The sequence below is a fragment of the Cimex lectularius genome, unplaced genomic scaffold (genome assembly GCF_000648675.2).
Source record: "Cimex lectularius strain Harlan isolate CLEC.00 unplaced genomic scaffold, Clec_2.1 scaffold140, whole genome shotgun sequence".
NCBI lineage: Eukaryota > Metazoa > Arthropoda > Insecta > Hemiptera > Cimicidae > Cimex > Cimex lectularius.
The window spans coordinates 620030-632849 of record NW_019392728.1 but is presented as its reverse complement, the minus strand read 5'-3'; the positions used below and the strand labels follow the sequence as shown (position 1 = coordinate 632849).

The following is a 12820-nucleotide window of genomic DNA, read 5'->3' as shown; positions in this document are numbered from 1 at the left end:
CGCATTTCACGATTTCTGAATAATTATCGATTAACGGTCACTAATCACCACACAAATATTATTGCCATTAAAATTGACATGATCGTAGGAAAAAGTTCACATGAACTTGTGCAATCGAAAATTCTGTTATAAAATTGTAATTCATTTTCAACGAAATATAAAATCACTCCAGGAAATAAGTTTATTTGTCGTATTTATCATTAGAGAGCATATTATTAAAAATAATATTATTAACATTAAATAATGAAGTGATGGTAAGAAAAATTGTATTAAGAATAAAAAATTCTTTAAGACCAAAGGGACAAAAATACCCCTGAGGTTTATTTGTCATATTTTTTATTAGGAAACTTTTAAAAATAATATTACTAACATTAAATAATGAAGTTACCATAAGAAAAACTGTTCATAAGCAATAAATTCTGTAATAAAATTTTTAATTTGTTTATCAAAGGATAAAATCACCCCTGAGGGAGTGACTAAGTCTATTTATTGTGCTTTTCATTATAGAACACGCTGTATAATAAAAGTGTTGTCTATTAGAATTAAATAGTGAAGTTACAGTAAGAAAAATTGTGATCACCAATTGGTAAGTGGAATGTGTAAATAGGACGTTTTGTATTATCATTCGAGTCCACGTGATTTTATACAATTGCCTTTGTCTATTGTAATATATTGGTGTGATTATAACACAATGTAACAAAACAAAATGTAGAAAAACGTGTCCATACGAGAAGGTTGTACAATCGCAAAACCTTTTAGTATTTTTTTTTATAATTTGTAAAGTCATCGCAGAAGTGTGTATAGGAAATAAATGCTGTATATATATAAATGCTGATTGTGTGAAAACCAGAATTCCATAATAAAAACTGCTAATTTGTTTAGGCAATTGAAAAAAATTATCATGTAGGGTGGAAATAATAAAATTTGGCTATAAGACTATTTTTTATTTTTGTACGATTTAATAGATAATACGTAAAATTAAACGATTTTGATTATGTACTTTTCTCCGTGTAAACAGTTTAAGTAGTTTCGTAGTCCGCATGACCAAATAAATTCTTTTCACGATGAACAAGATCATCGACCTGCTGGATACAAGAAGTCTTTTCAGAGGATCTTCGGAAGAGGTCAAACCACCATTATTGACCTCTTCCGAAGATCCTCTGAAAAGAAATTCTTTTCAATTAATTAAGGTTTTGGTTGAGATGAAAAGTCAGTGTCACGAGCGGGATTCGAACCCACGACCTTCGGCTAAATACGCCGCTGCTCTACCACTTGAGGTGTCGTGTCTTCGATCCACTCGGACACTAACTTCCATCTCAACCCCACCTTTTGAATTTTCCCTCCTTTTTGCCATTGTTCAAACGTCGTGTAATCTACTTGATTCTCGGCAACAATTGAAATGGCCTCGGAGAGCTTTAGTGAAGTATATTTCATTTCGCTTATTACATTTATTAGGTTTCGTGGTCCGCTTGACAAATTTTTTCAATTAATTAAGGTTTTGATTGAGATAAAGCTCTCCGTGGCCATTTCATTTGTCGCCAGAATCAAAAAGATTACACGACATTTGAAAAATGGCAAACAGGAGGGAAAATTCAAAAGGTGGGGTAGAGATGGGAAGTTAGTGTCCGAGTGGATCGAGGTCACGATAGCTCTAGCGGTAGAGCAGCGGCTTATTTAGCCGAAGGTCGTGGGTTCGAATCCCGCTTATGACACTGACTTTTTTTATCTCAACCAAAACCGTTGCTTATATCGTTGATCATTTGATTAACAATTAAATTATTAAGTAATAATTATTAAATATTAATTATTAAGTATTTATTTATAAGTATTAATTATTAAGTTAAAATTATTTCTTAGACTATTTTTCTGTTGTCTTTCCGAGATATTTGAGAGATATTTGAAATACTTTTTTTTTTGCACTTGGCAAAAATCTGGTCGCGTGTTAGTGCAATGGCAATTTTGAATTTATGATAAACGCTTGCTTGTTTCTTTTGTAAAACGAGTGTCACTGTAATCACGTCTCGTTCCTTAGATCTATGCTATTTTTTTTTTTTTTTTCTATGGAAAATTTACATATCGGAGCATGTTATCGCGTGTTGCTATTTCATTAGAAAATCTTTTTTTTTCCTAACTAGGCTTAACAAAATAAAACGTTCCTTTAATGAGTGGTCGTCGAGTAGGAAACGGGCGGAAAACCGGAGGTGAATAAACCGGCTTAAATTATACAGGGTTCGTCTGATACCGATGGCACATCAATTGGCGATTAATCACGCCTGTTTGACAAGGGGCGTTAAGCGAAATACCATTAGCGGATTGCAGTCCCGCCGGGCTAAATAAAAGGAAACGAGGGTGGAGGACAATAACTGTACATTACCTACGTCCCATTGACAAGCGATATATTTTCAGCGGTCATTCCATTCATTTCAAAGCACGAAACCACAAATTACGACAACTAGGTGAACTTTCTCATCTATTTCTTTTTGCGACAGACATTCTGTGCTTAACTTTTAAATAATGCTAAACTAGAAGTACGTATTTATTTAAAAAACGGAATATCATCAATTCAAATATGCTAAAATACTGATGAAAAAGAATTGTAACTTTAAGAAAGAAAAATAAATGTAAGAAGACTTGAAATAACTGAAAAATTGGTGCATCAACGACCAAAAAGGATTTTATTTTAACAATATTCTCATTTTCAATAGTACGTTGCTTAATTTCGATCAGAAGTGTTCTAACCAAATATAGTAAACTACAGTACTTTTGTAAGGCGAGATTTCTTTTTGAGGTCTGCGGGGAACTGGCTGCTTTTGTCTGACACGTTTCGTAATTTCGACATGTTAAGTGGTTGGTGTGTGCTTTCCCTCGTTTTATTAACAAACAACAATAACATTAAACAATACGCTCTGTACATCATTGAATATTATTTATGACGAAACAAATAATAAGCAGGTACCGTCGAAGATGTCGAAAGGCCCAAGCAGACCAAAACAGCGAGGAAAGGCGGACCAGGGTGATCGAAAACGACCAAACTACAGGTTCGTAACCCAGCCGATTTCAAGAAGAAATCTCACAATTATGGTAGTTTTGTAATTTGGCAGTCTCCGAGGGCAGTGATCGTCCTCGTCAGTCCATCCTGCTTTCTGACGCGTTTCGAATTTTTTACAACTTTTATTTTTACATTGATCTCTTACAAATTAAATTAGAATTGTTGTGTACTTCGTTGTATATTTTATAATGAGGAAAAAAGTAGTAAATAATACTAAAAAGTAGTATGTTTTATGATTAAAATTATTTATAGGAATTGGTTAATTAGGCTGATTAGAAACATGCGATTGTGAATTTCTCGTATGCATTAATTTTTTTTTATATCCAAGCAGAATAATATTGTTGTTGTACAATTATGCTTTTTTTTTAATTTGGTCGTTTATGATCACTTTGTTCTGATTATTATCGTTCTTCTTCCCTCTCAGAGGAGGGTCTGTGTTATTTTCCGTGATTCTGACCTTTTTTACGAGTTCTAATTGCTTTAAACCACTGAAGATTACAATTTAATTATTGTGTACTTTATTGCGAGAAAGCGGATACGAAAAAACTATAAATATTTATGGTGAAATGTGTACAGAAAAGTAAAAGTCAAAGGTTCAAAAAAACCTTGAAAGGTCGAAGAAAGGAATCTACCACCTGGCTGGACAGTCTTTTGGTCCGTACAGCTTTGTAAGGAAAAGCTTGAAAAGCAAAGGAGGGAAAATTCAAAAAGGTGGGGGTTGACATGGGAAGTTAGTGTCCGAGTGGATCAAAGTCACTATAGTTCAAGTGGTAGAGCAGCGGCGTATCTAGCCGAAGATCGTGGGTTCGAATCACGCTTGTGACACCGACTTTTTTATTTCAACTAAAAGCCTTAATTAATTGAAAGAACTTAGTAGAAATGTTTTTGGTCAAATCGGTCAGAAGTTTAAACCGGTATGGTACGAGCATAGACGATTCTTTGCTCGAATATTGACTGTATTTGGGGTACGTACAATATCGGCGTAGAATATTTTCATTGTTAGACTGCATCGTTTTATTCAATAATAAGGCTGATTGTACCTAATCAAAATATTATAAATAAAATCCAAAAGAAAGAAACTAAATCGCCTCATTTATTTGACCTCTTATTTCTATACCACTATAAATTTTTCGTACTTTGAACGGTCAACTCCTAACATCATATAAATTATGCCAATTGGTTTACAAAACGTTTAAATGAAAGCAAACAAAAAATAAATTAAAAATTAGAAAGAGAAATTTACGGTAAATCTGAAACAGAATGACACACATACAAGTAGACGTACGTATTTGGAAAAGTACGTAAAATTTAACAAATAAATATTATTATGATATTATAAGTCGTAGAATGAAATTCAGATTATTGACTTATTTGGGAAAAAAAATCTTCCCCTTCCAATAAGTGATTTTGATGGTGTAGTTTAAACCGATGCTTAGGGGGGGCTCAGTGGCCGCAACGTTTTAGGCGTTGACACGGCGCTCATCACTGTAAGGTAAAGGTCCCGGGTTCGAATCCAGCGGTCCTGCATTCGAACCCGACATATTTACAAATGGGCTTTTTTTCAAAAACACCGGCACCCCGAAGGTTGATATAACCTCTGCCGTTGCGAACCCTCGTAAAAAAAAATTTAAAAAACGATGCTGGTGCGGGTTTACATCATTCACTACTACAAATTATGAGTTAAGAGACGTGAGCCATTCGGTTTTAGATTTGGAGTAAATTTCTCGTTAGGAAGCTTTTTTGAAAAACATTTTGGCTGTGTAAATCCCATTTATTCATTATAAAACCTCTTTAGAACAAAATTTAAAAAAAATCAAAAATACAGATTTATTTATTTTTCTTTTTTATTTAAAAGTTTGCAACTCAATAATAAATCCGTTTAGAAAACGAAAAAAAAAATTGGTTTAGTGTAGAAATGAGAGGGCGAATATATGGATTTTGGTAACACGGTGGCGGATGAACGTACTACACATTACATTTAGCCTAAAAAAAAAAAAAAATATAAGAATGTTTAATCATATTCAAAATACTGTAGAATTAGGAAAAATCTGTGGTTTTTGAAATGATCGAGGTGCGTAGAAACATTTTCTACTAAGTAGATGTACTTTTCCAGGCAAGATTGTCAGAAATTTTTCCTAGTCACTATTTCCAGATCAATGATGAGATTTGCTAACCTAATTACAGTCATTATTTAATAAAAAATGGAATTGCAACAACGTAAAAAATAACGCTGATCGTTGTTAAACAATGGACCTTTCACTTATCGAAACGAGATCGTTACATTACGAATGGAAATAGGCGGATATCGTCGTCCATTCCTAGGTTGGATAACGGCCGATCGGCGTGTGGGTCCATTGTAAGAGCTGGGGAAATGTTTCTTAACGGGCGAATCGAAGGAAAGGTCGGAGTTCTCACGGAGTCCTTGATTCTAAGCGGAACAGGTGAAGTCCCCCGGGATTTACATAACCTGATAAAAAGCCAAGGACTCGTTTCTGTCGCCGAAGCGACTGGGAGTCTCGCCGTTTGTTGTTTTACAAAATATCCGCTTACAAATACGTGCAGTAGACAGAAGAAACTGACTGGACTTAGAAGCTTCTTACTCCCTTATTTCGGAATTTTTCTCTTTATTTTTTATTTTATTTTATATTTTGGCCGAAGTTAGATATTTTAAGTCATTAAATGTAAACTGTCAACATACAGTACAAAGAAATCTTTTCTCAAGTTTACTTAGCTGATATTTATAACATATTGGTTCACAGGTCAATAGTAAGGCATAAGATATTCCTTGGCGCAGTAATCTGTTAGATTGAAGTTCAATCAAAACAAGCTATCAAAAAAAAAAAAAATTGTAATGATTAGCCAATTTACGCAACACAGGGACAATGACAGCAACCCTATCAACACGCCTTAGACATACTGTTAGAACCAACTCCATTGGAAAAATATATATACAAGGAAAAGGTTTGGAAAGCTTATATAGATTCCAAAAACAAATGAAGAGGATGGGGACTAAACATTTGGGAAATATAATAATAAAAAATTAAAAATACAAAACAATATTTTGGCATATCTTCCGACCTGTGCGTAGTCTTGGGGCACGGCGGCGGGCACAAATCGCCGTCTAGTCCTCAGTGCTATACGGATTTTAAAATGTATGTAGTGTTTTTGTGAGCTTGGGTTGTGTCTGTGTTAATTTATTGAAATGAATTTATTAGCAAGGAACGGGGTATATAACCCCGCCCCGAGGAATATCGAATACTTCGGGGTGAGTGTGTGATTTTAGAGAGTAAAAGTAAGTTATTAGCAAGAATGGAGTGGGTTCAACCCCTCCCCGAGGAATATCGAATACTCTGGAGGAGTGAATGTGACCAGACTATGTTTGTGATAATGAACATTTATATGCGTGTGTTGTATGTTTTGTTTCTATTCTGTATTTGACAACCTGAAGCTCAAACGAGAGGCACTTTCAGATATCGAATTAGTACACAGATAAAAGAAAAGAGTAAGGAACCAGACCAACACGCTCAAATGGTTGCAGTTTAAAACAAAATACTCATGAAAGACCAGAAAAAGGGAAGAAGAAAAACACGCAGAGGGCCAGCGATGACCTCAGCTGTCTGTCGGCTCAAAAAAACCCCACTTTATATACACAAAACAAAATCCACACTATACAAAAATGAAAAAAATTGGCTGTATTATTTTATTATTATTATTTATCAACATTGTTTGCAACATAACGAAAAGAAGAAATCGTGAAAATGGGCCAAAACCAATGAAGGAGCCGAGCCAAGTTTGGAAATGAATGGTGGAGTGAGTGCGGTATTCAATCCTTTTAAAAAGATAGTTCCTACTCACAGTAAGTTGTTTTCCAACGATAAGGATTTCGAGCTTTTAGCTCATCGTCAGGTATGAGAATTCTACAACCACGTCTCTCGACATGAACTACAAAAGGCCAAGTTTATTCTGAGTAAGCTCAAAGTATGAGTATTTAAACTAATTAGGGAAAAATTGAAGGATAAAGTAGTCGGGCTCTTAACGATATACCCACCGCGACCAGTATTGGCCTATTGTGCATCTCCATTACTATCTAAAACTTCCCAATTTTCCTCAATTTTAAGGCTTTTGACCCAAACCTTTATCAAGGAATACCATGTGTATCCTTGAGATCGGCCTTTTATTCTTTCAGGAGTAAGAATCTCAGCCTGCATAACCATTCACACCAACAGATGCAATGTTTTTCTGTTTCTTCTTCTTTCTGGCAATATCTACAGAGGCTTGTTTCCCCACATCTGCCTTCGGAGTCTGTAGTCAAGTCAAACTATTGTTCTAGTCCTAACACGTCCTCGTTTTAATAGTTATGCCGTTATTTTAGATAAAAACCGTTGATGAAGTTTTTCGCATGTCTCTTTCACCACCGAGGACTTATTCTTCATCCATTGCCTGATGTATCTACGGGTTTGATATATTAGGTGAAAACACCAAAATCTTTTATGTTGAAATATCAGCTTTCAATGCTTTTACCATACAAAATCTTACAAGATACACTGACAAATCATTACCAACAAATTATCCTGGAACCTACACATCATAACCTAAAGTAAAATATCTCTAATGGCTAGCAGAAGAACTGTTGGTAAATCTTGGGGACTAAAGCTGAAAATGGCTTGTTCGGCAGTAACAAGACGTAAGGTATAGCTCATTAATCTAGTAGGCTAAAGCTCAAACAAAAACAGGCTGATCAAAGATTAAACAGTGTGCAAATACGAGAAAATCCATGCATGTTGACAACATCCCCATCAGCTGCCTGAAATGAACTATTGGACTTCCAAAATATAACAAGGAAAAGCTCTTACAGACACCAATAATTTGAATGAGGCATGTTGAGCGACAATATAAATAAAATCAGATACCCATTCCTGGAGGAACCAGGCCAGATAAATGCTGTGAAAACCGAAAATATGAGCAAACAAACTCTTGAGGAAAGTACTCTTCGGCCTTTTAGAAAAACTGACAATGCTTGTGTCACAAGAAACCTTAGATGAACAAACAAATCCTCATGAGATCAAAAAGTCACGCAGCTCTAAAACCATTAGCACGTAAGAAGGTCACATCCAAAATAGTCGGTGAATGCATCCAACAACTGGGAAACCTGGCAATATCTTTAGTGCCAAGACGCAAAAGTATTTAGGGTAATGAACAAAGAGCATGCTGACTAGAAAAGGATCTTCAGGACTAACTAGAGATCCAGACCGTCCCCGACCTCCGAATGGGCCCAGAAAAAAATGGCTGAATTATAGAGGTACTAGACATAATAAACTCATAGTTGAAAAGCCCTCGCCAAAACTGGTATAAACATTGCTACAATTAGGGTAATACTCATGGGAGTGAGTTATACCGGTTACTGGGAAAATGCATGAGTATATTCATCGACCCCATTTTTCGATTATGCAATGAGGAGGAAGAAACTGACATCCATATTATCTTCGAATACAAAGCAACCAATCAATGGAACCATAACCTAGGGCACCAAGTTGACCCGGGAAAAAGAATTGAAGGAATAAAAGTCAATGACCCTCTACTTCTTAAAAAGATTGAACTGAACTAAGCAACTAGGAAACTAAAATAAGCTAAAAGGCTACAATGCTTGAATACCAAAGCCCGCTTCCTTGTATACTAATCATCATCATAGCATCAGTTTAAAGATACTTGCTTCATAACTCTAATTAAAAAAATTAAAATAAAAGTATAAAGGAAAATTGAATAGCCTGCTATACTTTTGGAATCGCCAGAACACAACACAGCATTAGGCAAAAATCACATGTTATTATTGATTTTATAATATTATATTTTATATCAGTTCCCTTGATTTCTTTGAAATAAGGAAGATGAGAAGGAATTATTATTACAATGACTGATTTGTAACAGTAATTTTTCAGTATCAATTACGTTATTTCTGTCTTCTTCCCATCGTTATGGATGTTTCCTTAGTTTCTTGTTTCCTTAGTTTTTCTGTTTACTTATATAAAAATAATACTTTATAATACTCCCACGATTATCATCTTCTGTTGCGCAATGATTAGAACTCTGTCTACTAATGATTTTTCAATATATCTAGTTTTCTAGTCGTGTTTTCACACCAGCCACTTTCGATAAACAGGAGGCTACTGTAAAAAATGACGGTAACGCCGTCACTCATGGAGAAAGATCTACGGTGATTGCCGAAACCGTTTGACCAGGAAGCAGAAGGAAATCAAAGGGCACTCCTTTCGCCATATCCAGATCCTTGTCTCGAGGATTCCGTCTGTGAATACATGAATGGTTGAGCAGGGCGTGATTGCACAAAGTGGAGGGATGGAGTGTTAAAGAGCGTAAACTTCGTGATGAGACGGAGCGTGCCTCGACTTTCTTCTCGACTAGTTGGCCCTTTTTAACCAATTAGTACAATTGTCCGTATAATTTGAGGTAGGAAGTAAATTGTCTTTTCCACAATAGGCATTTAATTTTTCAGACGCGTTTCGGTCTAATATAGACAGACCATCTTCAGTGACCATATAACAAAATGGTCATATGCAGGTAAGGAAATTTGAGGTTAGGACATAATAAATTATATAACAAAATGTTATAATAATCATTTTGGTAAAGTATTTATTATTAGCTTACATCAAATTTAATTATCTAATTGCCTGCATATAATTAGTATATAATTTGTACCACTTTTGTTATTTAGCCACTGAAGATGGTCTATGTTAGACCGAAACGCGTCTGACAAAATAAATGCCTGTTGTGGAAAAGAAAATTTACTCCCAAACCATCAACATATTATGAAGTTCCATAAAATCAAGATGGACATAATCAAAAAATTAATTATCTATATAAAAGATTTGCAACATCTGAAACGAAAAGAGCATCCGTGGGACAGTTTGTGTGAAGATGAGGAAGTCATTAGGATATCTTTCAGATGCTTTCTTGTTTCGGAGAAATGGTTTTCCGGATAATTAATTTCCTCCTTATATAATTAATACCTTCTATAATTAAAATAATTAGCGTTGCCTTTATATGTGAAACCTTTTAGGCTCTCATGTCATCATCAACACCTATTCGGATAAAGATCAACTTGATATTTTCTATAATAGGAATAGGTCTCGTTCAATTATATTGTCTTAAAAAATCTTGTTAAATGGTAACAAATGTAACATAAACTAAAAATAATAAAAACACACATGATAATGAGATTTAATGCTTACGACCCGTAAAACTCTTAACCATGAAAATTACCGGTGTATCATTTTGATCTACAAGAAAAATTATGCTCCTTCACACTTGTAGTCGTGTAATACCGTATTACAATTTTTATGTTCTCTTCGCCTAATTTACAAAACACAAGTTGAGCCATAAAAAGATAATAACGATTTTTTTGCTTTTATTAAACTTGTGGTTACAGCAGGTGTATTGATATTGAAAGAGAAATGTACGATTATCGTGAAGATCAAGAAATACCGAATAATTTTCAAAGGTTTGTCTTCTTTTACTTGTACGTCATACAGAACTGAGGAAGTAATTTAGGTTTGAAAAATTCAATTAATGATAATATCCATACCTTTTATCCGACTTGCTGCTTCTCATCTGTCCTTTTCTTCAATCCCTAAAATAAAATAAAAAATATGTTATTTAAAAATGTTAAATATCATGAGTAATATTACTAAAATGTTTTTTGTAGTTTTGTACAGTTTTTTAAATTGTTTTATTTGTATCGTTTACTACATATTGCAAATACATGTTAGAAATGGGATCAGAAAACATATTTTCACACGGTCACGGCACTAATTCCGCCAATGCTCCCTGTTTTGACTATATTATTGTCAGCTCAAAACCGCGCAACCAGCGACAACGCAAGGTAAAAGAAATGCAAGGATAAGAGACTAATTCTCAAACCTATAATCTATATGATCAAAAAATCAGTAAAATACAAGTTTTCTTTAAAATGAAGTTTGTTGTTCAGATATCTTCTATGCTTTTGTATCTCAAGAACGTTTCATCATTTCGCGATATTCTTACGTTAGGTCTTGCGTTTCACTGAGAGTGATTTTTATTAAACAAACACACCACTAAAGACGAGGAAATATGCAAACAACTCTGACAGATCTGAATAGCAGAGATAGGCGGAGCAGGATGATCGGCACGACTCAAGTTCATGATTTATCAGTCCGTAGAGCTCCACGAGAAATTTCACGATTTATTATATATATTAAATAAATTACTTATTAAAATGGGTATAAAAAGTTGATTTGCTTGCCCTGTTTTTTTATTCGAATAAAACTACGTTGATATTTTCAATTCTTGCGGCCTCAGATTTAATATTTTCCCGCTTTATCTAAGATGTAAGAGATATTTGAATTTTGTTAAAGGTGGTGAAAGAGAAGGAGGGAAAAAACCGGAGCAAGTTCCGACCGCAACCTTAAGTACACTAGAAAGTTGTAAAACTTGTAACGTAAGAATTATCCCAGAATGTAATTGTTTGCTACGGCTCACCCTAATAGATTTGTTAACACGAAATATCGTACCTCGAAAGTGCCGAAACATCAGGGGAAATTCGAACTGGAGGGGCATAGAACAAGAAGCGGCGAGGATGGTCGTTTTAAGATTCCCAGATCCCTACATTCCGCCTTATCCGCGGATCACTTTGGCTTTCGAAAATCCTTAAAAGGCGTTCCTTGAAACCCATTCACCTAGGAAGAACGAGATGCGAGACAATGGCAGAAGAGCAATTAGCCGGTGATCGATGGAGAGCCGACATATTCGCGTTTACATCACTGTTCACACCTTCAGATTAACAGTGCAGATTTGGGAAAACTTTCACAAGGTTTTTTTTCTTAATTCTCTCTTCAGTTTGTCTCAATTAAGCAGTTTAACCTCTGTCTGTTTCTTTGGTAACTTTCAAGTGTACTGGCGATAAGAGTCAAGGCAAAACTTTCTTAGTAACAATGATCTTTTGAATAAGTTGACCCAAGATAACATCAACCGTGAAAAACTTTTAAAACAAAACACTGATCTTTCCCGATGATAATATCTTTTTTGAGCCAAGGAGATGAAAAATTATATTGGATAATCGAATTTTTATTTCCAGAGATTTCCCTTGGAATTTTCACTTTAAGTTTAGAAAGGGGACACAAGAAATTAGAACAAGGGAAAATAATTCAATATTAACCACCAGGAATGAAAGAGTTAAATCATAGGAAACAAAAACAGTAGAACAGTCTTGTTTTGTTTGAATTATCAACAAAAGCACCTTTATATAGATGGTTTTAAATTTAAATAACAAATCTTGGACGGAAGGGAAGCCTCCTTTTCTCTGAGAAATTATTTCAGTGCTTTAAGAAAGAAAAAATTTCGGCAATTTATGAAAAAGTGCTAGTAAGCACGAATTGATATAACTGCAAGGTTATCGCCAAGATAACTCGTCTTAAATTACATCTGGGTTAAACTTGTAATTACTAGAATTTTTTAAACTAATTTTCGAACTTAAAAAGGATAATAAAGCAATATATTTGTTTCATAAAACAACTTAATTAATGTGCTTAGTATTCAGGAAGATAACATATAGGTTTTGAAATATTTTTGAGAGTGGTTGTTGTAAATATGCTTAATTTATTGTTTATAATGCCAAACAAGTAAAATCGTAGACCACTATTTAAACACTATATGTGTGTTTGTGTTGTGTTTATGTTGATCTATTGAAATGAATATAATTTATTAGCGTGAAAGGAATGGGTT

General features: G+C 34.4%; 1 protein-coding gene across 3 annotated transcripts in view; it reads right to left on the bottom strand.

Annotated features, from left to right (window-relative positions):
- Window positions 1-12820, bottom strand: part of LOC106665264 — a 182912-nt gene that overhangs the window by 80952 nt on the left and 89140 nt on the right. For all 3 annotated transcript variants that reach the window (XM_024226760.1, XM_024226762.1, XM_024226761.1), the window contains one exon: window positions 10647-10691. The gene's annotated coding sequence lies outside the window, so the exon portion shown is untranslated. The remainder of the gene's footprint in view (window positions 1-10646; window positions 10692-12820) is intronic.